The following is a 23,159-nucleotide window of genomic DNA, read 5'->3' on the forward strand; positions in this document are numbered from 1 at the left end:
ACAGCCTTTCGATGACCTTGTCAGTCTAGTCCGTTTTCTGTTTTCCTGCTAGTAGCCTCTTCGACTAACAAGACCGCCCACCTTGAAAGAAATGGAAGAAAGACATAGCTAAATTATGTTATTCCGAAGAGGCGACCATTTTGTAGAGGGTATCTGTGATGCCAAGAAGCTAAAGGTGGTTGGTGAACTGTATCTAGTTAATAGAAGTTATAACTATAACACTCGTGGTCATTTTCAATGTTAAGCTTTACTTTTTTATAGTTACTCTAATAAAGACTGTATTTAACTTGTGCATATTTTTCACATATGAGTGTGCCTAAATAAGCACTCTGCTGGAATTTGTATTACCTTCTCAGATTTGTTTTTGGTCTTTAGGGAAAGACTTTGCGATTTGCGAGAAACTTGACACTTCAAAGATGGTTGCCGGGTTTAGCAACCATTAGACAGAGGCCCTCTTGTTCGCTAACCTTCTCCTTGCCTGTCTCCTTTTGGTGCCTGCTGCTCGCGGGGCACGCTGGGAATGTGCGGCGGCTTCCCACGTCTCATTCTTCTCCTTGGGACGGTTTCCTCTTGCCCCCAATTGGGTCACTCGGCTCGCTTCTGCTAGTTTCGAGGTTAGCGCGCTCAGAGGCCAAGGAGCCGGTAGTAGGTAAGAATAAGCGGGTGAGAGTGGGGAAAGAGGTTCTTTGAGTTGATCTGCTTGGCGCGGGGAAGAGGTCACGCATATCCTCACGGTTCCCCCGAGGCTCCGGCGGGAACACATAGCTCTCTCGCCACTTCTGGGGTTCGATACATGTTCATAACCCTCCCGCTTTATTCTTGACACCTCACTAAAAGATACATATTTTACATTCTTCCAGTTTTCTCCATTGACTTTAAAGCTCCGATCTTAGATGGCGGTAAAATAAGCCATGGGTTCAGTACTGCCGTCTCTCTGCGCTTGACACGCTTGATCTTGGTAAAATCGCATCTTCTGCGTCAGTTCTTTTTGCTACTAAAATCATGAGCACATTGTTTCAGGTTATGCGCTGGTGTGCCAATTGTGAACATGCGATTCGATTGGAGTAATCTGTTAGAGCTGTCGTCAAGTGCATCTCATCGAACTTATTTACTTGGATTTTTAATTCTTATATTATCAGTAGTCCTGCAATATTTCTCTCCTGAAATTATCGACGAGTTGCCCCTAAGGGCTTTTATTCCTCAAAAAGGTTTTTACGTACTTTTAAAATGTTCTTTAAACGCTGTCTGACCTGTGATAAAGTAAGTTTTGTCTGTTGAATTATAGACTGTTGGCCGATCTCTTTTGTTTTTTAGGTTTCTCTGAAGAGAGAAGTTTGCATTAGGATGAACGAGGAGACTTTTGATATGGTATCATGTATGTCGTGATTTAAAACCTGAAGTATTCAGTTTTTTCTAGTTGGCCTTACTTTGCTCGCTATGTGCTTTTATCTAACGACGGTGTTGTCAGATGTATTTGTTGTAAAAGCTCTTTGAACAGAAACTGATAGGTACTTCGAATAATACAGTATTGTATGTTTTGTTGCCGAAGATTTTCTCTGTAACCCAGAACATCGATTGAGGATGGTGCAGTCATTAAAGAATTGTTGATGAATCCAAAGTGTCATACGGAGTTTTGAGGGCAGCTTGCTGTTTGAGAAGATATTTTCTGGTTCATGAAGGTGTGTACGTTGGAATTTACTGTAAGACTATTTTTGGTGACTGAGCAGCTAAGGATATTGTCTCATTCCTGCCCTGCATTCCCTCAACGTTAGTGATTGAAAATGCTGAGGTTTTGTCAGTGGTGAGGTAGACTGTTTGACACACATAAATGTGTTTTCTCAATATATATCGTGCTTTTTTTTTTTTTTTTTTGCAGAGTTTTATATAGCGCGAACTAGACCCGAACTGAATCAGGTTTTACATAGCACCAGTTACGTTTATTATTTATTCTATTTTATAAACTTGTAGGGCGCAACAGCTACCCAAAAGGGTTTCCCGGCGCCAAAGACACAGCAAAAACATAGAGAGTGGAACGTCATAGGTCATTCAAAATTATTGGTCGAACAACCAGGTTTGTATTTCGTTACATGAGGACACGCATTTATTTTAGGCACAGGGAGATTAAGTGATTTGCCCAGGATCACAGGAGGTTTTTGGCGTAGTTACCGAGACTCGAACCCAGATTCCGAGGTCGAGCGCCCTAGCCGTTAGGCCAACCCCTCTCGGAACAGAGTTGAAGAGTCTGTCTCCTAGGATTTTGTGGGCAGACACAGTAGCTTTGTCTTAGTCCACAGGAACCTCGAATCTAGACCAGATTTGTCCTTGCCACCTTTCATACCTGCTGATAGGGGTCAGGTGACGTTTGCTGTTTGTATCTAGTGTGTTTTAGTATTCACTTAGACAGTTTCTGTAGGAAACAACTTGATGTTTTCAAAGCAAGTGCGGACAGTGAGGATTATTTTGTCTACGGCTACAGGACTTTCAGTGGAAGCAAACTTGGCTTATGTTATAAGATACACGCTTAGCACATTTACACTTAATGTTTTAGTGGCACTGGATGTAAGAACATAAGGGTGCTTTGCTAATAGTGATTGGAAGCAGTCCGGTATTACAAGGTGTACCGATGGCAAGAATAGGTGAGATGAGGTTCAGAGGTAGGGTGTTCCAAGCGGAGAGAGAAAAACAGAATTTATATCCTAGCTTGCTCAATGAAATGAGAGAGGCTCAATGAAATGAGAGGCAGAATGGTATCTGATAATTCCTCTGGAAGTGTAGGTGCAGGTGCCATCTCGAGGAATATTTCTTTTATGAATACACAAAAATAAGTTGCTCTCACGTAAAAAGTGACGAAACTAATTGTGGGAAAAACTACTTTGCGGAAGCTGGCATATCACAAAAGATGGACTGTCCTCGCACACTTTTTACACACACTTATCACTTTTTACTCAAGAGCACCTTCTTTTTGTGTATTCATTATAGGTTGGATGCCAGCTTGCTCCAAACACCCCGCTCCTCTAGTTCCCTCCCCCGGGAGTTCCTAGGGTTAGTGTGTTGCAATATTTCTTTTATTTCATAAAACCAACCCCAGGCAAGAGTGGAGCGGTGCACTACCCTGGTCTTTTGTTTCAGTAATAACAAGTAGTCAATATTCTTTAGTGAAAAAATGTTCTTTATTCCAACAAAATTGTGTAACGAGTTTCAGCCAACGAGTTGCGCTCAGCCGAGAACTTCGTCATGTGGAAAAGTCAGCCCATAACGCACCTGATGCCCAGGCTGCTGGCGCAGGACGCTTCTTAGTTCCCATCTTGAACAATTGCAAAACAAAAAGAGACGGGCGCTGGAAACAGGAAAACAAGAATAGAGTTTTATTTCTCATGAGGAGAGCCTGTCGTTTCGGACACCCGCATGGTGTCTACAGGGTGTGCTCTCTCCTCCTTACCCACACCACACCACACACACACCTAACTTCTCTGAGGCTTCGTCTTTTATACACATGTTTATGGTGCACAAACATTCCTTATTACAATAAAGACGCTTTGAAGTAGAAAAAGGCATGCTTGGAATCCCAGCTTCAGGCCTATTCCCATACCAGTCGCTCAAATGTCATCCTCCCCTCCTGTATGTAACAAGAGATTGTGACCTCTCAGCCGGACATTCCTACCGGACACGAGGGCAGGAGGGGATGATCAGGTCAAAGGTTGGGCAGGCGATAAGATCGTGCACTTCGGCTGGTGTATCACGGTTTTGTTGTGCTGGGCAGGGAAAAGGGGGATGTACATCCACGAGGCTTGGTCTTAGGACTTGGGACCGGGTCGAGAGGCCAAGTGCAGCCGGGGGGGGGTTTGGGGGGGGGGGGGTTGTCAGCTGAGGGGAAGGGTGTTCTTGGGAGGAAATGGGGGGGGGGGTGGGTCAAGCAGGAGTGCTATTTCTAGAGGAGGGTCACGCAGAGGGAGAGGGTCTTATGGCCGATGCATGAGAAATGCGCGCGGGGAGGGGTGCCGGGGGTTTAACAAACGGGCAGAGAGGCCATGGTGCCTAAAATGGCTGTCGTGTACGTGTGTGCATGGGTCTATGCTGGCGGGATAACACAGTCAGTGTTTAGCGATATCCATTCTGCTTACAACAAGGGGTACAGTGAACACAAATGAACGCCGCTTATGTACATATACATTGCCATTTTCAACAGTCAGGGCATGTGTGGGATTCCACTTACATCCAGAGGCGGTCCGAGGAAGGAGCATGGATACTTAACTGCTCCAGAACGCCTGATTGGGCCCTTATCAAGGAGGCACTCTCTGTCCTCGGATCCGCCATATGACACGTGCCTGCTACCACAGGGTCACTTGGTCTTTTCCAGAATAGGAGACCCCACCCACACGGAACAAGTCTTTATTACACATGCCCTGGCGAAGTTCACTCTGCTGAACGAAATGTGTTGGCTGAGACTCTTTGCACTATTTTGTTGGAATAACGAAAACATTTTCACTAAAGAATATTGACTACTTGTTATTACTGAAACAAAAGCCCAGGCACCGTTCCACTCTTTCCTATATTCCTGTTTATCTGCCTAGCAATTTGCATCTCCCAACGGCGGGTGCGGGAGTAGTTTGTGCACACCTACTGAGACCACAGTATCAGCTCTATATAACTGGAACACAGCAAGGAGCTGCGGCCATCGTAGTCCGCCGTTGATCCCTGCTTGTCATACATAAAACTGACCCCATCCACCAAACTCCTGGGGCCCATTTTCATATTATTTTGTATGAATGCAAGCCAGAGATCATTTCAGTTTTACAACCCTCACTTGATACTAAAAGCTGCAGAAGGTTCACTGGAGCGGCTCCATTGGTAGAATCAATAAAACCTTTTATTAATTAATTCTTATTTGTAAAACACAAACATATCACCCCTTGAGGGTTTCAAGGTGCTTGGGGGCGTCGGGGAGATTAAGTGAGCTATTGCCTAGAGTCTCATGATAATTAGCTGCCGCAGGGGATCAAACCGTGAGCCCTGCGCTCTGGAGTCAGCCGATCTGGCAGCTACGCCACACTTCTCCCTTACGTTATTTATGTGGAATGGGTAGTGTTTGGCACCACTGACATTCTACATTATTTGTGTGGGATGGGTAGTGTTTGGCACCACTGACATTCTGCTTATAATATCCTTTATAGAACAACTATTTTCCTTGTCTATGAATAGCAAACCAACCATGTAACTGGACGGAACTGAACTCATATTTAGCTTTGAGATATGTAGGTAACCTTGAAGATATGAGTGCCTAGATATTTGATATGAAAAGGTTTGCGTACCTGAAAAAATTAGGTAGGTTATTACAGTATTCTTCACAACATAATGATTGCCTAGATGTTTAATGTGAAAAGGTTCATCTACCTGAATGAATTATTTTGGATTTGCGGTAGGCAGCTGTACAAGGGATTCAGTGCAAAGAATCCTTAAAGTACATGATTATAAACTCTTTGGTATGAAAGCAGGGCATGGCCAAACCTACCATTTGACCTTGTAATGATTTATTCTAGATTCCCTCTGTGTTACTTAACTACATTCTGGTAAAGATGTGCTTCAAAAGTCTTCTTTACAATATATCTGCTAGAAGTTCACCCTCCGCTCCCCAGAGGGTTGCAAAGGTGATCTTTGAATGTGAAGTGTCACTAATGTCTGCTCTTGACCCCGTTACCCCTTTTGTGACTTAACTTTGAAATGACATTGAAGAGCATAATACGGTTGGAGTGTGAATATTTTACCAAATAACACTCAAGAGCATGATAAGTTAATTGGTCTCATAAGAAGTTATGCAAGTTGGTGGTCTTGATTCCTGGTGGTGTTGACTTAAGTCTATATTCATTGTGAGGCTTTCCCTTTGTGTACATTGATTTTCAAGCTTGCTACGTCTAAATATTTTGAGGGAAATATTGTGCACCACGCAAGCTGTTAAATATTCCTTACTAAACTTGGTGTGGCAGTCAAGGCCACAGGAAGATCCAACAGTTCCTCGTGTCATACTTGCAAGTCATACATAGAGAATTGCGGGTCCAGAGGCTGGCACCTTGTCCTGATGTTGCAGCACACTCGCACTGCATAGTCATTTCTTTGTGTCTGCTGTTGTCAGTGCATTGGTATTTTTTTTTTTTTTTTAATTTTATGTATTAATTTTTTATAATAAGCACAGGAGAATACTTTCACCAACATATCACTTTGCATAGTAGTGCAGTGTATATTATCACAAGACCCTTGCAGGAATTTGCCTAGAGAATACAATAAATATCAGCTGCATAACGATATAGGGATAACATGGAGCCATGAGCTTATAGACGTTTGGTGGGCATGGTCTTTTGACGGCAGCAGTTTATGTACTGTGGGGATCCGGCAGCGCAATGGCGGTGATCGTGCTAGTGTGTACAGGAGTAGGTGGTCAGGATGTGGTTGTGTCTTGTGTTAGAGTGGATAGTTAATCGCACAGGGTTTTCAGTAGTCAATGGGACGCAAAGTTGGGGGTTGTACTGTGGCGTAATTTGCGCTAGTGGTGTCGCAGTAGGACATGTATTTCAGCCAAGAGGCGGGTGTTGGAGGTGCTGTCCTTCCCCCAATGTACTGCAATCTCACATTTAGCCATTAGGAAGGACATGGAGGCTAGTCTGCGCACCGATCTAGGAAGCTGGGCAGTATAGCCTAGGAGTGTCACCGCTGGCTCCGGCTGTATATCAACTCCGAGCATAGTATTAACATGTAAATACACCGCAGTCCAGTATGCGGAGATGGTGGGACAGGTCCATGAGATGTGTACAAATTCTGCTGAAGGGCGTGGCACTTGGGGCATTGGTCTGACCTGGTTCCGTCATATTTAGCAATCTGTCGGTGCAAGGTATGCTCGGTGAAGAAACTTGAACTGGAGTAGTTTGTTTATGGCTAAGAGAGACTTTCTTGATTTGCGCGCAACAATATGCCCACATTGTGCCTGGGATCGGTTTGTCAAGGTCCTGTGTCCATGCCTCGTGCACCCGGATGGTGGTGGTGGGTTTTAATGCTAAGCTAGCGCGAAACAGTTTGGATGTCAGATGTGCGCCCGAGACCACTAGCGCAAGCGGGGGGAATTCCAATGGGGTAGTAGGGTGGCGTAGAGATGCTGAAATAGGAAGCGGTGCATGTGGGTCATGGTGAGAAATCGGGGATCCTCGGCAACTTCAGTACATGGCCATCTGGGAAAAGGTCTCTAACGTTGTGAATGTTATAGTCGCAGGTTATCCTCCAAGGGAAGCAGCAGGGAATAAAGATTGCCTCTCCCGAGTTTGCGCCGCGTTGTACGCCACGCATGTCGTGGCAACAGTCATAATATCAGTGGGATCCAGGGGAATGCCCCTGGGCAACAAGGCAGAGTGTGGAGTGTCCTGTACCTGATCTAGTTCCGGTTTTAGATAGGGAATGCGAGCGTTGGGTTGATACCATCTATGTGCATATTGGCACTGAGCTGCCAGGTAATATAACTGCAGGTCTGGCACGCCTAGGCCTCTATCATACGGTAAGATCAGGGTGTCCCATCGCACTCTAGGCCTCTGACCCGCCCAAATGAGTTGCATCAGGTGGCTGTGTAACGTTTGGAAAAAGGAGTTTGGGAGCGGTATTGGGATATTAAAGAAAAGGTATAAAAACAAAGGGAGTACTGTCATTTTAATAATGGCTACTCGGCCTTCCATTGAGAGTGGTAGCTTAATCCACCTCTCAACCTGGATTGGCAGGTTCGCTATTGCAGGGCCGTAGTTCAATTGTAGCAATTGGTGCTTATCCTTGTGCTGTACTCCCAAATATCTATCCATCTGACCATTGGGCTGGGTAGCCCATCTGTACTGGATGGCTGGCATCTGTGAGCAGAAACGATTAGGATTTGGACCAGTTAATCTGCAACCCCGACAGTGCCCCGAAACGCTTTATTTCTTCCACTAAAGGTGAGAGATTGTCTGTAAAATTGTAAATTGATACTTGTATAGCGCACTACTCACCCGCAAGGGTCTCAATGCGCTTGTACGAATACCGCTGTGGAACCCATCCTGGCTTTCCCTGTGAGGTGTCCACTCCTGGGCACCCCCAAGGTGAGGCCAGGCATCCTTAGCGCTGCTGGGGCCGTTGTGGAGATTAAGCAAGCTATTGCCCAGAGTTGCAGAGTGGGACTCCATGATTGGAATAGGCACCGAGGCGAGAATTGTCAGGTCCGAGGAATTTTGAGCCCAAGACCCGCCGAGGCGGGGAATTGAACCCTGGTCCCGGGCCAGACCTCTGCATCAGGGTCTGCCGCTCTAACCATTGAGCCACACTTCTCTCTCTGCAGGGTGTCTTATATAAAGGATATCATCTGCATGTAGGGAGAGAAGTAGTGGTCCTTGCTTAAGTTGGAGTCCGCGAAGGATGTATCGTGCCTGGATGTGGCGAACCATAGGGTCGATGGCTTTGATAAACGTTAAGGGGGATATTGGGCACCCTTGCCAAGTCCCCCTAGCGATAGGGAAAACATCAGATAGCATTCTGTTAATACATATACAGGCCACTGGCTCAGCGTATAGCAGCTGAATCAGTGATATGAAGGGGAGAGGGATCACAAGTTCCCACAAGACCGTTGACAGGAAGGGCTGTTGGAGAGAATCAAATGCCCTCTTGGTGTCCACTAGACCCACCGTTGCGGGCACAGTCGGGGGGACACTATTAGGTAGAGCAAATATTGTTCGGAGATTAAATGAGGTTGACCTATGAGTGACAAATCCGGACTGCTCTGGAGAGATAATTAGCTCCAGAAGGAGGGCCAGCCTGGTGGCCAAAGCTTTCGCTAGAATTTTATTATCTAAGTTGAGCAGTATGAAGTGCATACGGTAGGGTCTTTGCCTGGTTTTAGTAATAACGTAAGCATTGGTTCTAGTAGAGGAGGTGGCAGCCGGCCAGTGGTCAGGGCCTCGTTGTACAATGCAAGAAGTTGCAGGGCAAGTTGTTCCTTAAATGCCTTGTAGAACGCGTCAGTGAGGCCGTCCACTCCAGGGTCCTTAGAGCCGTCTAGTGAATCAATGGCTTCTTTAATTTCATCTAGTGTGAGGGGTTCTTGGAGAAATTGTTGATGGCTGTCCAGCCACACCATCGCAATCTCTTCAATGTAAGCGGAAAACTCTGGGGGGGGCTTCAGGTGTTTGGGAAGTGTACAGGTTTTTATAGTACTCCAAGAAGGCAGCCCTCACCACCTCCGTGCCCAACGCGCATGCATCATCAGCGGTTTGGACTTCGACAATGTAGTCAGACGCTCGGTTAGGGTGCAGCATCCTGGCCAGTGTTCGGCCCGGCCGCTCACCCTCCCCATATCTACGTGCACGGCGTATTTCCCTAGATGTGCAGTGTCCCGGTCGGCCAATGTGTGAAACTCAGACATCAAGCGCGCCCGAGTATGGGGTGGCTGATAACTATCCGATATTGCTGCTGCAACGACAGATTTCAGGTTGGACTCAATGCGTTTGATTTGGCTACGAATGTCACCCACGATTCCCACATGTTTAGATATGCGAATCCCTAGGGTGTGCACTAGAGGAGTCCAGTCTGGGGCATTGGATTAGGTTAAAGTGACCCACCCCCCATTATTAATTGGTCTACGTCTGTTCGGCTCATGAGATTGTAGATATCCTGAAAAAAAAGTTTGTCATCCACTGTGGGGCCATATATATTCACCAATAAGACCTGTTTGTCTGCAAGAAGGTCATGAAGGATTATTTACCGCCCTGCGGGGTCAGCATGAGATGTATATAAGTGAAACAGAACACTCTTGCAGGCGTATCTTGAGTATGTGCTGTAGGAGGACAAATATCGATGGGCTCCCCAGGACTTGGCAAATGCGGGGACTGAGCTAGGGGAGAGATGCGTTTCCTGAAGGTACACGATTTTGACACCATGCCTGCTTAGATATGCCTGGACTTGTTTACCCTTACGCGGATTATTGATGCCACGAATATTCCATGTTACACAGGTTACCCCATGGGACTTGGCTTCATCACGTGTCATTATACTTGCAAACCAGGTAGTAGAGGGCCCGTTGTCCGTATTATAAACTGGAAGTGGTTGGCTTTGTGGGATAGCATAGCGTGTACATTAACCAACATTTAAACATCAATTTTCCTGGAACATCCTTATCATCCACACTAGATTCAAAACCATCCAGTAAGACCCCTGTTTCAAATCCCCTCCCCCAACAGTCAATAAACAATAAAAGGGAAGGAAAAAATAGAAAAGAAACCCAAATTTAAAGCACTAGTATACACCAATGGGGCGTAGTTGCGACCAAGCGGCCGTGGCCATATCTTCAAGGAGATAGCTTGTGGATATTGATAATCCGTGCCGGCCAATAGTTTGAGTGTAAGGTCTGTTAAAGGTCTAGGCAATCCTGTTCCGTCCCAGAGTCAGTCACTGTTATAAGCATGCGTAGCTGAGCCACTGATCGATTAGCCACAGTGTAGTTGTCAGTCTTTAGGACCCGGCAGCGGTGAGAGGAGCCTCTGGATAACTTCTTACAGAAGGTAACCGCCTCCGCATGTGTCTCAAAGATTTTGGACTTCCCATCATGGTCAATTTTTTATGCGCGCAGGATACAGTATTGCGTAGTGAATGTCCCTGCGGGGCCTCCGAGGCAGGCTGGGCCACTACCTGGCCCAACCCGATTGAGCCACACACAGGTCCTGGAAATTCCGCCCGGGCACCGCTCATACGGCCTTGGGCACGGATGACTGTGTACGTAGATTGTTGCTTTCATCCTGTTCAGTGGTTGACTGTTGCAGGGTTTGATTTGTTTTTAATATGAGTGCTTGTTAACTCCTGGTAAAACTCTGCAGGATTCACTGAGCTGGCAGCACCATGGAGGTTTGGTCTACAGGGAAGATATCAGTTTGCTGCAGCTATAAAAGAAATTGTAAAATAAAAAACTTAGGGAGGAGCAGTTACCTGAAGGAAAAAGCGCCTATGTTGGACTTTTTAGCACGCAGACGCATTGTTCCAAATACACAGCTTGTTGAGGGCATGAACTGTACACCTTAAAAGAGGTAGGAAGGAGGAAAGTCTCTATTAAAAAAAAAAACAGTGTGAAAATACTGTGTATATATACAAAGTCATTATTCAGGTAAGCGTTTGGAGCTCAGAGGACATCACTGACCTGTAGTTTCTGTAATCTGGTGATCTTGCAGAGTGAAGTTCTGTCTGGCCTCGGAGTTAAAGTGTAGTCTGCCTTTACCAACCCAGACTCTCCAAGCTGTTGATTGGTTGACTTAATGTTCTTGATTTTAAATGGTAGAGTGCTGCTCAGGCACTACAATAGATTGTTGGATGTGTGCTCTGAAAGGTAGCCAGCATCTGGTTTGTATTTAATTTATTTGCACAGTACCTCATATCCCTGATGATGCTTATAGTGCTCTTGGTGGATCGATAAGTTGCTATTTAATTGTGCATGGTTACCTACCTACATGGGAGAAATGCTCTTGGCGTGTCATAGCAAATTTTTGGTAGCACTTGGGTAGGCGGTCCAGTACATAAGTGTAAAAGAATAGTCTGATATTGATTCTCTCGACACTAACTAATTAAAAGGGTCGATGCTCAAGATCGGCTCCGAGTGTTTGTTAAAGCTTGTGAGTCTTCAAGGCCAATGAATAAACTTGCCCAAGACATGTTAAAACCTAATGGGCTTATTCAAAAATATAATTATGACAGAGAAGTAATCATCATCAAACATTATTTAGCAATACTCTCATAAAAGTATAGTAGAGAGAAACTTTTTATGAGGCAGGACAAAAAGCCCACAAATAATTATACACTATGACCAAAAGCATTTAAATAACATAGTATTGCATCTATAACAACATGGTGTAAAAACGCTCACTAAATTCATCTCTGCTGCATATAATGAATGTTGAGATAATGAATGAATAAAATACACCAGCAAGGTATCATATTAAACTTTCATGTCTTTTCCTAACTACTAGCGCCTCGCAAATAAAATTGATAACAGCAAAGCAAATTTCCGGACATTAATGGCACTTTAGGTATTGTAAACCCTAATTTATAATCTAATAGCAGGGGCACATCAAATTCGGATTAGGAATCGATTGTGTAGTGCTCTATATAAGGTGCAAAACAATGTAAAGTGTATGGAGTTCTGCGGAGACACATTATCGCATTGACAGTTTGGCAGGTTCACATACCAGCCACCCTCCACTGGGAAAGCTAATAAAAAGTACAGTGTGCTTTAACGGAATCACATGAGAGAAGATCTACGTTGTGAAGCCCAAAAAAGGACCAATTACGGTTCTAGAATTTGATAATGTATTTCCCTTTAATTACTAAACAGCTGCTTGTTTTGAGCATAATGCGACCTTTCATTGCTACAGTAATTTGGGAAAAAAGGGGAGGGGTTGATTTGCAGCTTACAATTTGACTAGTCTATTCTGGCTTAGTAAAATAATTGCATACTCCAAGGTTTGAAAAAAAAAAAGTTCTGTTTTGTATAACTAAGCTAGGGAATCTTCATCATGTTATCCCGCTGTAGGCAATCTTTCAGAATTAATCCTGAGAAAGACGACTCTGGTGTAAGACAGAGCTTGAGTCCTAATAGTAGGGTGACCTATTCTAACCGTATCCTGCCCGTTACCGATCCCCAGTTTCAAATGTGCGTTGTGACACCTTTTGGGACGGAGAGGAGTCTATGTAGAAAGTTATTCTCTATTCTTTGCAGTACCTCAGGGTAATTGTACCCCCAAATATCAGTCCTGTAGAGTCCCACTGGAATGCATTAGTTATTATACCATTGTAATAGCTCCTTCACCGGTCTGTGGCCCAGCCTAGAAAAGTAATCAGTTAAGGGCGAATTAGGATAAAATGTCATATTCTGTGAGTGTACTAACATAAGGTCAGTTTCTGAAGAAAGCCAAAGCCAGGCTGACCTTGTTTGCTCAATTAGCCCAAAAAGAATTGCTTGTCTTCAAAATATAGCAGTTTAAGTCTCCTCTCGGCGGCGCTTCCTCTCTCTTTTCATGACAAATTGTTCACAGCCAGTGGGCTTGCAGCCCGCCTATATCTTAACATATGTTGGCTTCAGGTCGCTCTCATATCCTTCGTTCCAGTTGGTCACGCCTATTCTTGAGTTTGGCCCTTCTCTGGAACATAGACTAAGTACTTGTCCATCCACTGCTCCTGTTTTTTGGGCTGCATTATTATTTGTGTTCAAGCACTCGATATGACTGCACAGGTTTCAGTCATGATGAAGAGCTGATGTGCTCCGTTACAACCTGGCTTAAAGACATTGACAACACCAGTTGCTCTCATATTTTGTAGACCTATTGGCTTTGCCTATTTTTGTTTTTATAAGGTTTCCATGTTCAGAAACTACACACATTGCATTATTTGTTATGGCATGACGGTTGAACTAGCAATGCTACATGACCTGGACCAATCAATATTCTAATAACTTAGGGCCACATGTATTAAGCAATTTTCCTGTTGCACGTGGCCCAATTTGCAAAATCTGGCAGTTTGCAACAGGAAAAATGAATTTTGGGATGTACAAAGCCCAAAGTACGATTCTGTAATTTATCAAATCGCAATATGGGATTTGCAGTTCGATATTAAGAAGGGGCGTGTTAAGGGTGCCCCTCCCTAATACGAAACGCAAGGGTATGTAAGAATGTTTTGCGACCTTAAAAAGGGTCTTAAAACATTTGCTTTTTACCAGCAAATTCAATTTGGTGGTAACCCATTCGAAAACGGCAAGGGGTTCTCGGGGGGACCCCTTCCTCTTTGTGAATGCATGCAAAAACGATTTTTAGAGCAGGCAGTGATCCCACTCAACTGAAACACTTAATTTTTCTTTTTGAAACGCACACCATTTTTTTTTGTTTAAGGAAAATGAGCTGCATAAATTTTTTTTTATTTAAAAGCAAACACAGACATGGTGGTCTGCTGTCCCCAGCAGTCCACCATCCCTGTGTTTTTAGCAATTCCCAGTGGGTCGTAAATTGCAACCTGCTTCATGAATATTGATGAGATAGGTCTATTTGCGACCCTCTGGGAATCCCAAATGAAACTTTAACAAGTTACTTAAATTGCAACTCGCAATTTCAAACGTTCGAACATGTCCCCCTAAGACATCTATTTTCTACTGTATCTCTTAGGTTAGACATAACTAATGTATTAAATGAGTCGTCATTTTTATATAAGACAGCAATACAATGGTCTGTTCAGCTTATCAATGACCTTGGCAGAGCCTCAGAAGAACACTGTGAAAAGTTACAGGATAAGAGAACATCCCGGACATTGCTTCCTCAACAGAACACAAAATATTAAATTGCAGGCACCACTGCAGAGCCTACTTTTTCGAGGATATTACACTGAGAAAACACATTTGTTCATATAAAATGAATGTGCACCATTATTCTGTCCATACAAATAGTGGTCGATGAAAGCTAACTGGGGCATAGTCAGTCTTACTGAGCCACATCTAAATTAGACTTTATTTCTAATTGGCATGATCTCTTAAAGGACATACTATATTTATGTAGATTGAGCCTTCATTCCTGGGATTACTATCCATGGTCACCTGGCTCTGTTTGGTGGTGTTTACAGTACAGGAGTCCTCTGTTTAGAAGCAGCTAGATCTTTACTACTTTTGGATTTCTGTGTTTTCCTTTAAGGTGGACAGACTAGGAGTGTCCCAATTGAGTGGGGAGGGGGGGGGGGGGGGTGTAATTTTTTGCCAAATTTTGTCTTGGATGATGAATGGCCCGGTGCTATCAAGGGCTGTGTAAATGAAGCGGAGTAACTTGTTGGAGTGTCTGGCCATTAATAAATTGTCGAGTTCTTGTTATGGTTGAAGTAAAGTTGTCAGATGGGTGCAGCTGTATCCGGTGTTGCATTCAGAATACTATATAGACATCATAGTAGGTAATGTGTTGCTCCAAAGTAAAGCCTGTCGGAATAGTAACGGTGCAGCAGAATTGGGGCCTTTGTGGCCCGGATCTTCTGAGGGAAATGTAGAGGGTGATATTATTGGTAGTGGTCCGAGTTCATGAAACCAGATGAAGAATTGATCTTCAGTTGCTTTATCAGCAGCCATTAGTCCACGACTCGGAGGGAACGATCTAGTGAGATTATGGTGACTTAATTTACTGCCTCTATCACAGCATCTTTTCACCTACATGCAGACCTGATACACATGGTGAAGTAGGTTGTGAGTACGTCCAGCAATCGCCTGTCTTTTACTAGCACTTAAGTCTGTGAATCTAAAAGCACTAAAGGCTGGTGAATTAATTTCTGTATAACTGCACCTAGTAATACTACCACCCAGTGAAAAATTTCCTGAAAAGTAACAGATCGTCAGTATGCAATGCGATGAATAAACACGTTGCATCCAAGTAGCAAGAGTTTGAGGCGACTTAACTAATGTTACACTTGACAGTGGAAAAAAACGGGGTCTGCCTGGTATATATGTACAACTAGTAGATTATCTCCCCCATCGATGCTTTAGCACATGTTGTAGTCCTTATATTGAAAGTGCATTTGCATCTCTGTATCCCCCACTAAGAATTCATTTCTTATGTACACTGTGATACACAATACTGTACCCATTTTGCAATCTGTCCATGGATGTGAACATCATGACTGTTCAGGCTAATGGAGTTGCTGACACTTTCCCGAGCATGCTTTTGATCTGAGGAAGTTGCTAACATGAACTCGGATAAGTTTAGTTGACAGGAAATATTTGTTGTTGCTAGGCAGCAGGATTACTGCTTCGTTAAAGACCGAGGTTGCTGTTACTGCTAGCTCTTCTGTGACTAGTGCACCTGCAAGTCACATTTTGAATGTTGCTCCTATTTATGTAGAGCCTAGCAGACAGCTCAAGCTGTCTGGTTGTGGAAGACACATTGTGAATTTAAAAAGAACATGGAGGGCTTTAAGTCTGCCATTTGTTTGCTTTACTGCCACTCAATTGTCTACTTCCTATTCTATGGCTTGCTTTGTCCATCTTGCTATTAGTCCCTCCACTGGAGCATTGCAGATTTACTTGTTTCAGTCCACAGTCCACTGCTCACTTTTAAGCAACTAAATTTTTCTTTTGTCCTAGACACTCCATGAGAGTGCACGTGTTTTCTAGCAGTCTACTGTGTGTACTTCTATCTACCATCCCCCCACGCTCCCTATTGCTGTCTCTTGTGTACATCTCCCTCGCCCTTGTTTGGTTCTCCACTTGCATTTCATTCTCGGCTGTGTGCTTCTGCCCCGGTTCCTCATTGCTTTCTTGTCTGTTTTTCTCCACCCCCTCCCCGGCACCCTCCGTGTTGATTCCCCACCCACTCATGCTGTGCTACACCCCGCATTCTGCTTCCCCTGTACCTGCCTACTCGGTTTTGCTTCTTCCCCCACCTGCCCACTCTGTGTTGCTTTCCAACTAAATGTTGCATCCCCCACCTGTCCACTGTTTCTTGCCCAACATGCTTTGGAAAAAAATGCCTCTTCTTTTTTTCTTTCTTTTAAATTACCAAGCCAGTCCAGAAGGGTAAAAAAATTGCCTACGCCATTTTGTAGGTGTGCACCTACAAAATGACTGACGTGGGCAATCACACCATATGCATTTTGTTTATTTTTAATTCTTCTTTAGTATGCTGCACAGCATCTCTGCAAACCATTGGCAAAGCCACTAGGCCCCAATGGCAAGACCTGTTAACTTTGCCAGTGCTTGTTGGAGAATGCAGCGAGAAGTGTTGCCTACTGGGCAAGCCGATCTTTCCGAGTAAGGTTAATTGTTTAAAAATGTTTACTTTGCTTTTGTATACAACACAGTAAATGTAAAGAAGTGTTTCAAAGTAAGTTGAATATACAAGGTTCACTCCAGGCACCCAGAGCTCCATATCAACAGGTGTGTGTCTAACAGATGAAAATTGCACATTTATCCTACCCGACAATGAAGCGCAGAATTGTCAACGGTTTACAAAAGAGACGCCATAGCTGCGTAGCTTACCTAGGAAGGCTGTTGTAATGAATAAAGCCTTGAAATTGTAATTGATCTTCAAGTGGAAGTTTATTCTTAGGAGAACCCCAAACGATCCTTGCCAGACGCAGCTGGTCCAACTGTCACCAAGCACAAATAAAATCACCAACATAGAACAATAGATACATCATAGGTGAGGGTCATCCAGCCTAACAGGACGAGCTCTAGAACAATGTAACAAAGGCATACACAATCTCAGAGCATCAACTGTTTAGATGTGCATAGAGATCTGGAATGAACGGAGCTACAGAACAGCGAATTGAGTTGATTTTATTTTATGTGTGCATATAAAAAGCCACCTTCTGAGCTGTTGAGAGTTTCAAGATACCTGCGCTTACATTTTGGTTTAACTTGGTTTCTATCTATTGAAACCTTTGATTTTTCAATAAGTATTAGCCGTAAAACACGAACGTGATAAAAGAAAATCCTGCGCTTTCACAGGACAAAACTGCAGTGGTGTGATAGACCTATGTGGCAAACACGTGTATTTTTTTTTAATGAAGGAAGATCGATCAATAACCACTTTAATCTTCATGAAACTCGCAAGAGTCTGCTCCTGGTAAGTGAGAGTGACTGCATGACTTAATTTGCAAGGTGGATTAAAGCCTTTTGTATCTTTCCGGATGTGATCATGTTGCTTCCTGAGATGGCTAGCACCTGCCAGTTTGACTGCACAACTGTCATATTTTATTTACGTTATAGATCCAATTTCCCATTTTTTTAAAACCGTTCCAAACAAGTGCTTTGGGAAAAACATGCTTTTGGGGGAATGCTAGTGACCTACATATATAGAAACAAATAAACAAACAGAGAAAAACTTGGTAGCTCGTCCGTTGTAATCAAATAATCAGTGCATACTGAGAAAAAGTTGTAACGTGATATTCTCTCGGGTTGAAGGTCAACTGCATTTTGAAAATAAGTTAACTGATTAAATCTTTATCTGTATGCAAATTCTAATCTATACATAGGACTCATTATTTTTTGGAACCTACAGAGCACTACCATACATATTCGTGCTGTCGAAGTTTAGGAATGAGAATAGAACTTTATTAAAATATTCTGGTGAGAAACAATACAGCCCTACTGGTGACATTTCAGTTGCTCTATGTACTCTAAAGGTATAATATTGCAGGTATGACATTATTAGCTTGCTCAATCCAATCCCAATAAGTTAATTGGTTACACAGATTCCTATGCTTCCCTCAGGATTTGTTAGAAGACAAAACATATTTTTATATTTGTTGGGATGGGAATATCACCCTTATGTACACTCGTGTTGGGCCTGGTACTTTTTGCTGGGTTATCCCCAAACTTTTTTCCTTCCTTCTATCAATCAATCAGGGTTTTATAAAGCGCGCTGTCTCAAGGTGGTGGTGGGGAGGTGGGAGGGAAAGGGTGGTGCAGGTCTGGTTCAGTCAAAGAGCCAGGTCTTGAGGTTCTTCTTGAAGGTGTGCAGGGTAGGGGAGCGTCTGATGTGGACAGGGAGCTCGTTCCAGGCCTTGGCTGCGCCGTAGGAGAAGGCTCTTCTGCCTGCTCTGTTTCTACGGATGCGTGGGGTGTCTGCCAGGGCGAGGTCAGCGGAGCAGAGGTTCCCTCTGGGTATGTGGAAGGAGACGCTCTCGTTGAAGTATTTGGGTTCGATGTTGTGGAGGGATTTGTAGGTGTGGGTGAGTAGTTTGAAGGTTACTGTCTTCTCGACTGAGAGCCAATGGAGTTCTCTTAGATGTGTTTGTGCCGTGGGTTTTGAGGACAAGTCTGGCCGCGGTGTTCTCGATGGTTTGGAGCTTGTGCAGGAGAGTTATGTTGATTCCGGCGTAGAGGATGGTGCCGTAGTCCAGTCTGCTTGTTATGAGTGCGTGGGTGACTGTCTTTGTGCATTCGGGGGGGGGGGGGGTTCAGTTTAAAAGTCTTGCGGAGGCAGTTGAAGCTGGTGGAGGCGACGGAGTTGATCTAGAGGGTCATGGTGAGGGAGGAGTCGAGGATTATGCCGAGGTTACGTGCATGGTCTGATGGGGTGGGGTGGGCTCCCGAGGGGGGAGGGCCACCAGGTGTTTTCCAAAGCAGTGGTGGAGAGAACGAGGACCTCTATCTGCTCAGTTTAGCTTCAGGCAGCTGTTGTTCATCCAGGCTGCGATCTCCTTCATTCCTTACTGGAAGCAGAGTCTAGTGTCTGCGGTGTTCTTCGTGAGGGAGAGGATGAGAGTAAGCTACAATGCTGAGCCCATGCGGTCTGACGATGGCTGCGAGGGTGGGCCATGTTGATGTTGAAGAGCGTTGGGCTGAGCTGTATTTTTCTGACACTGTTTTTGTGGGTTTTAGGACGGAGTACTTTACCAATGCTAAGCAGTGCTAAAGTGTATATGTGCTTTGTCTAAATAGTATTGGTGATTGGTGTATCCATGATTGGCATATTTGATTTACATATAAGTCCCTAGTAAAGTGCAACAAGTGTGTGTAAATCAAATGCTACTAGTGGGCCTTCTGCACTGACTGTGCCACCCACACGAGTAACCCTGCAAACATGTCTCAGGCCTTCCACTGGAGTATCTGAGTTTGCAGTTTTTAAACTACCATTTCGACCTGGCAAGTGCAGCCACTTGCCATCCCCAAACCTTACCTTTTACATCACCCTGAAGGTAGGCCCAAGGTAGTTCCTTGGGAAGGGTGCAGTGTATTTAAACAGCAGGAAATGTGCTGGTGTGTTTTGCATGTCCTGCTAGTGAAATCCTGCTAATTTCGTTTTTCATTATTTCAAAGACTCTTTCCCATAGGTTAACATGGAGATTGCCTTGAAATATCTTTCAAGTGTAATTTCCCATTGGGCACAAATAGAGATTTGGGGTCTCTAAACTCGCAATTTAAAAGTAAATCTTTCTGTGAAGTTGTTTTTTAAACTGCATATTAAAAAATGTCACTTTTAGAAGGTGGGTATTATCTTGCTTAACCATTCCCTGCTTGTCTTTAGAATAAACATCTGGGTTAGGATGATATTTCGCCTCTTGTGTATTCCCTCTAGTCAGTCTCACAAAGGGAACTGAGGTGTGCCTTGCATATCCTGATGGTCTATCACCATGCTGATGGGCCTGCCTGAGCTAGGGTGGTGGGAGGAATTGTCACTGTCACCCAAATAGGGCTGTGCCTGTCCTCGCACAACTCTGTCTCCACCCCCCTGTTGTGTATCTGGTGCCGGGTCAGGTTTGCCTACTTCAAAGGCAGAAAGGTGTATAGATATTGGACCTCTGACACTCAATTCAGAACACTTCTGGACTGAGGACATGCTGCCTGGAAAAAGCTGGAAGCTATAGAGGGGACTGACACACAATCTGTTGCTTTGTTGTGATGGCCTGCTGCTTCTGTCCTGTGAGTGAAAGGACTGGACTTTGCTTTCTGAATCCTGCTTCCGAGATTCTTCATGGGCTTGTGTGTGCTTGCATCCTGTTATGAAGTCACAGGGCCAACAGACTTCACCTACCTGGGCTGTTCTGCTGAGAGCCCTGAAAAACCGGCATATCATCACTGTGCGACTGAAGAATCGACACAGCGCAGTTGTGCAGCGTAAAAATCACTGCAGCCCGAGCATAGTGGTGCAGGCGTCCATGGCACCTGCTTTGTGGCTGAAGAATCTGCACGTCACAGGCTTCATGGCTCTGAAATCGACGCAGTGCCTGCTTCACCGCCATATCGACACAGCATGTCTGGCTCTTTCGACTTTTCTTACTTCGATGCGGTCTCTTCATCGACATTGCCCAGCATTAAGGAACTGAGGCCTCGTGTCAGGAGATAGACGCATCACCTCCCCTTCAAGTAAGGAACAGATGCATCATGTCGCTTGACAGTAAGGAACCGACTCGTCACCTTCCATTTCAGTAAGGTACAGACGCATCACCTCCCCCTGGGTGTAAGGAACCGGCGCATCGCTTAGCTTCTCCGGCGACTAAATGACTAACTGCTGCTGCCATTTTGTAAATGGCAGGTGGTACAAGGTGAGGCCTGCACTACCTGTTAGAGAAAGGAGCCATTTGAAGGGGCACAGATTATACTCTCTTCTTGATCATTGTGAGGAGGGGGTCGTAAATAACTCGGTGCACCCTGCTCTCACCGTTTTGTATTTCTGTGATGGCCACTCCACTTGGAGACTGTACTGCTGGGCAGAGCATCACTGCAGACGAATGCCAGGTTTGGAACGGCCCTGGCCTGTATACACAAAAGGAAAACAAACCCCAACCAGTTCCAAGGGAACAAACCTTGAATACACATCCTCGGTCTGTGAGATCGATCTAAAGATTGGATCTCATGGCCCATTGTTGAAGCGGTCTGAGAGGTGGCCTAGCCAGTACATATGAAAGGAAACCCAAACCGGTTCCAAAAAAGCAGACCTGGAATACACTTTATCTGTGAGACTGATATAAAGATCGGAGCTCAAGACCATTGTTCTTCATTGATGCAGTTTCTTTTACAAAAGAGGGGGCACTCCCTAGAGTACAAAGGGACTCTTAGGCAACGAAGGATTGGTGTTGCACCTGCAGCCAACGCTCCAGAAGTGAGGATGCATTGCCTGGTGTCTGAATTGAAGGAGAATTTACTAGACTGTCCTAGGTGCTAAGATATCGTGCCTGTGAGTGAGCAAGGGATTAAAGCTCCAACCCCGCAAGAGGAGTGTATCGTTGTAGGGACAGATGTAATTGACCCAGGCGTAGGGGACTGAGGCTGGGATAAGTGCCTGCTGGTGGCCCATGTGCACTGCTAAGTGTGTTGTTTGGTGGGAACCCTTCCTGAAGATTAACCCGAGTGGTGCCTTCTGGGTACCTCATAAAGATTCAAGGTCATCTTCTCAACACCGTGTGCTCAAGACAGCACGGGCTTCCACCACAGCGAAAAAATATGCAGCCCACCACCTGAAAGAGAGCTCATGATAGAAGCGTCTTCTGCTTCTTTGACCCGTCAAGCGACATGCTGCACAGCTGTCGAGAGCACTGCTGCATGCCACCTGGAGGTTAACTTCTGCTGGTGAGTTTCTCCTATGTCAGGAGGGCTGACTGCCGCAAAGTGCTGCTACTACAATCTTGGTGACAGACTGAACGGACCTTGAGCCTTAAAGACTGAGAGCTAATACAACCCCCAGTAGGAGGTGGGGGGTAGAGGAAGGGGATGAGCACAACTGAACTCAAACTCTGTACCTGAAAATTGGGAACACTTTGCAGGGCAGGGACACTACTGGCAGATGACGGTCTAGATGACGAGGCCCCTAGAGCACACACCCTAAACCAGGTATTTGTGCATTACTGAGTGTGTAGTGGAATTCTGTTTCTGTGTACCAGAGTCCTTGTCTTTTCCTCAGAGAAGCACTGCGCTGGAAATTGATGTTATTGGACTGCTGGGGGATTGTAATAATTGAGGCTGAGTAGCCCCCACACTAACCTCCTTGAGAACTCCGTGACTGATCACTCTCGCTACTACTTAGGGTCACTTGCCCAAAGGGTTGTCCCAGTTTGCAGCGCCATGGTAGGGCAGGCCCCGATTCAGCATTAGTAAAAGGCCTCATCCCGAACGTTTGTGGCTCAGTAGCCTCTGCCCCAGGGCCTCCTGAATGGGGCTGACCGTATCTGAGGCAATTGTGTTTTTTCTTTCAGAAAACTAGATATAGTATTTAATCTCTTGTCCTTAATTTGTTATGTCGTGGGTCATTTTGAAAAGACCGTATTTGATCGATCACAATATATTTCTAACTGGCCATGATACATACCCAAAATCTAAAAAGTGAACAAAAAATAGGAACAAGTGTTCGAATAAATTAATTGAATTGCTGCTCTTAAGTTGAAATGATGCAGCAACGAGTAAAAAGTTATGCAGCTGCCATGTGCGCACATGCTCTTGTATGCGACAGATGCGTATAAATGTTCAATCACATGCCACAACAAAAAACATTGTCAAATCCAATAAGCCTGTACTCTCCTTCAAAGGTGCGACCTATTGACTTTGACAATCAATCAATCAAAATATTTATAAAGTGCACTACATACCCGCTACGTTTTCAAGGCGCTGAGGGAGGTGGGTGCTGCTACTGATCGAAGAGCCAGGTCTTGAGGAGTCTTCTGAA

The 23,159-nt window shown here is 44.7% G+C and overlaps 1 long non-coding RNA gene across 1 annotated transcript in view; it reads left to right on the forward strand.

The window, feature by feature from the left end:
• Nucleotides 1-482: 482 nt before the first annotated feature.
• Nucleotides 483-23,159, forward strand: part of LOC144828494 (uncharacterized) — a 51,002-nt gene continuing 28,325 nt past the window's right edge. The window contains exon 1 of the long non-coding RNA XR_013610453.1: nucleotides 483-649. This is a non-coding gene — a long non-coding RNA (uncharacterized LOC144828494). The remainder of the gene's footprint in view (nucleotides 650-23,159) is intronic.

The sequence above is a fragment of the Lissotriton helveticus genome, chromosome 4_1 (genome assembly GCF_964261635.1).
Source record: "Lissotriton helveticus chromosome 4_1, aLisHel1.1, whole genome shotgun sequence".
NCBI lineage: Eukaryota > Metazoa > Chordata > Amphibia > Caudata > Salamandridae > Lissotriton > Lissotriton helveticus.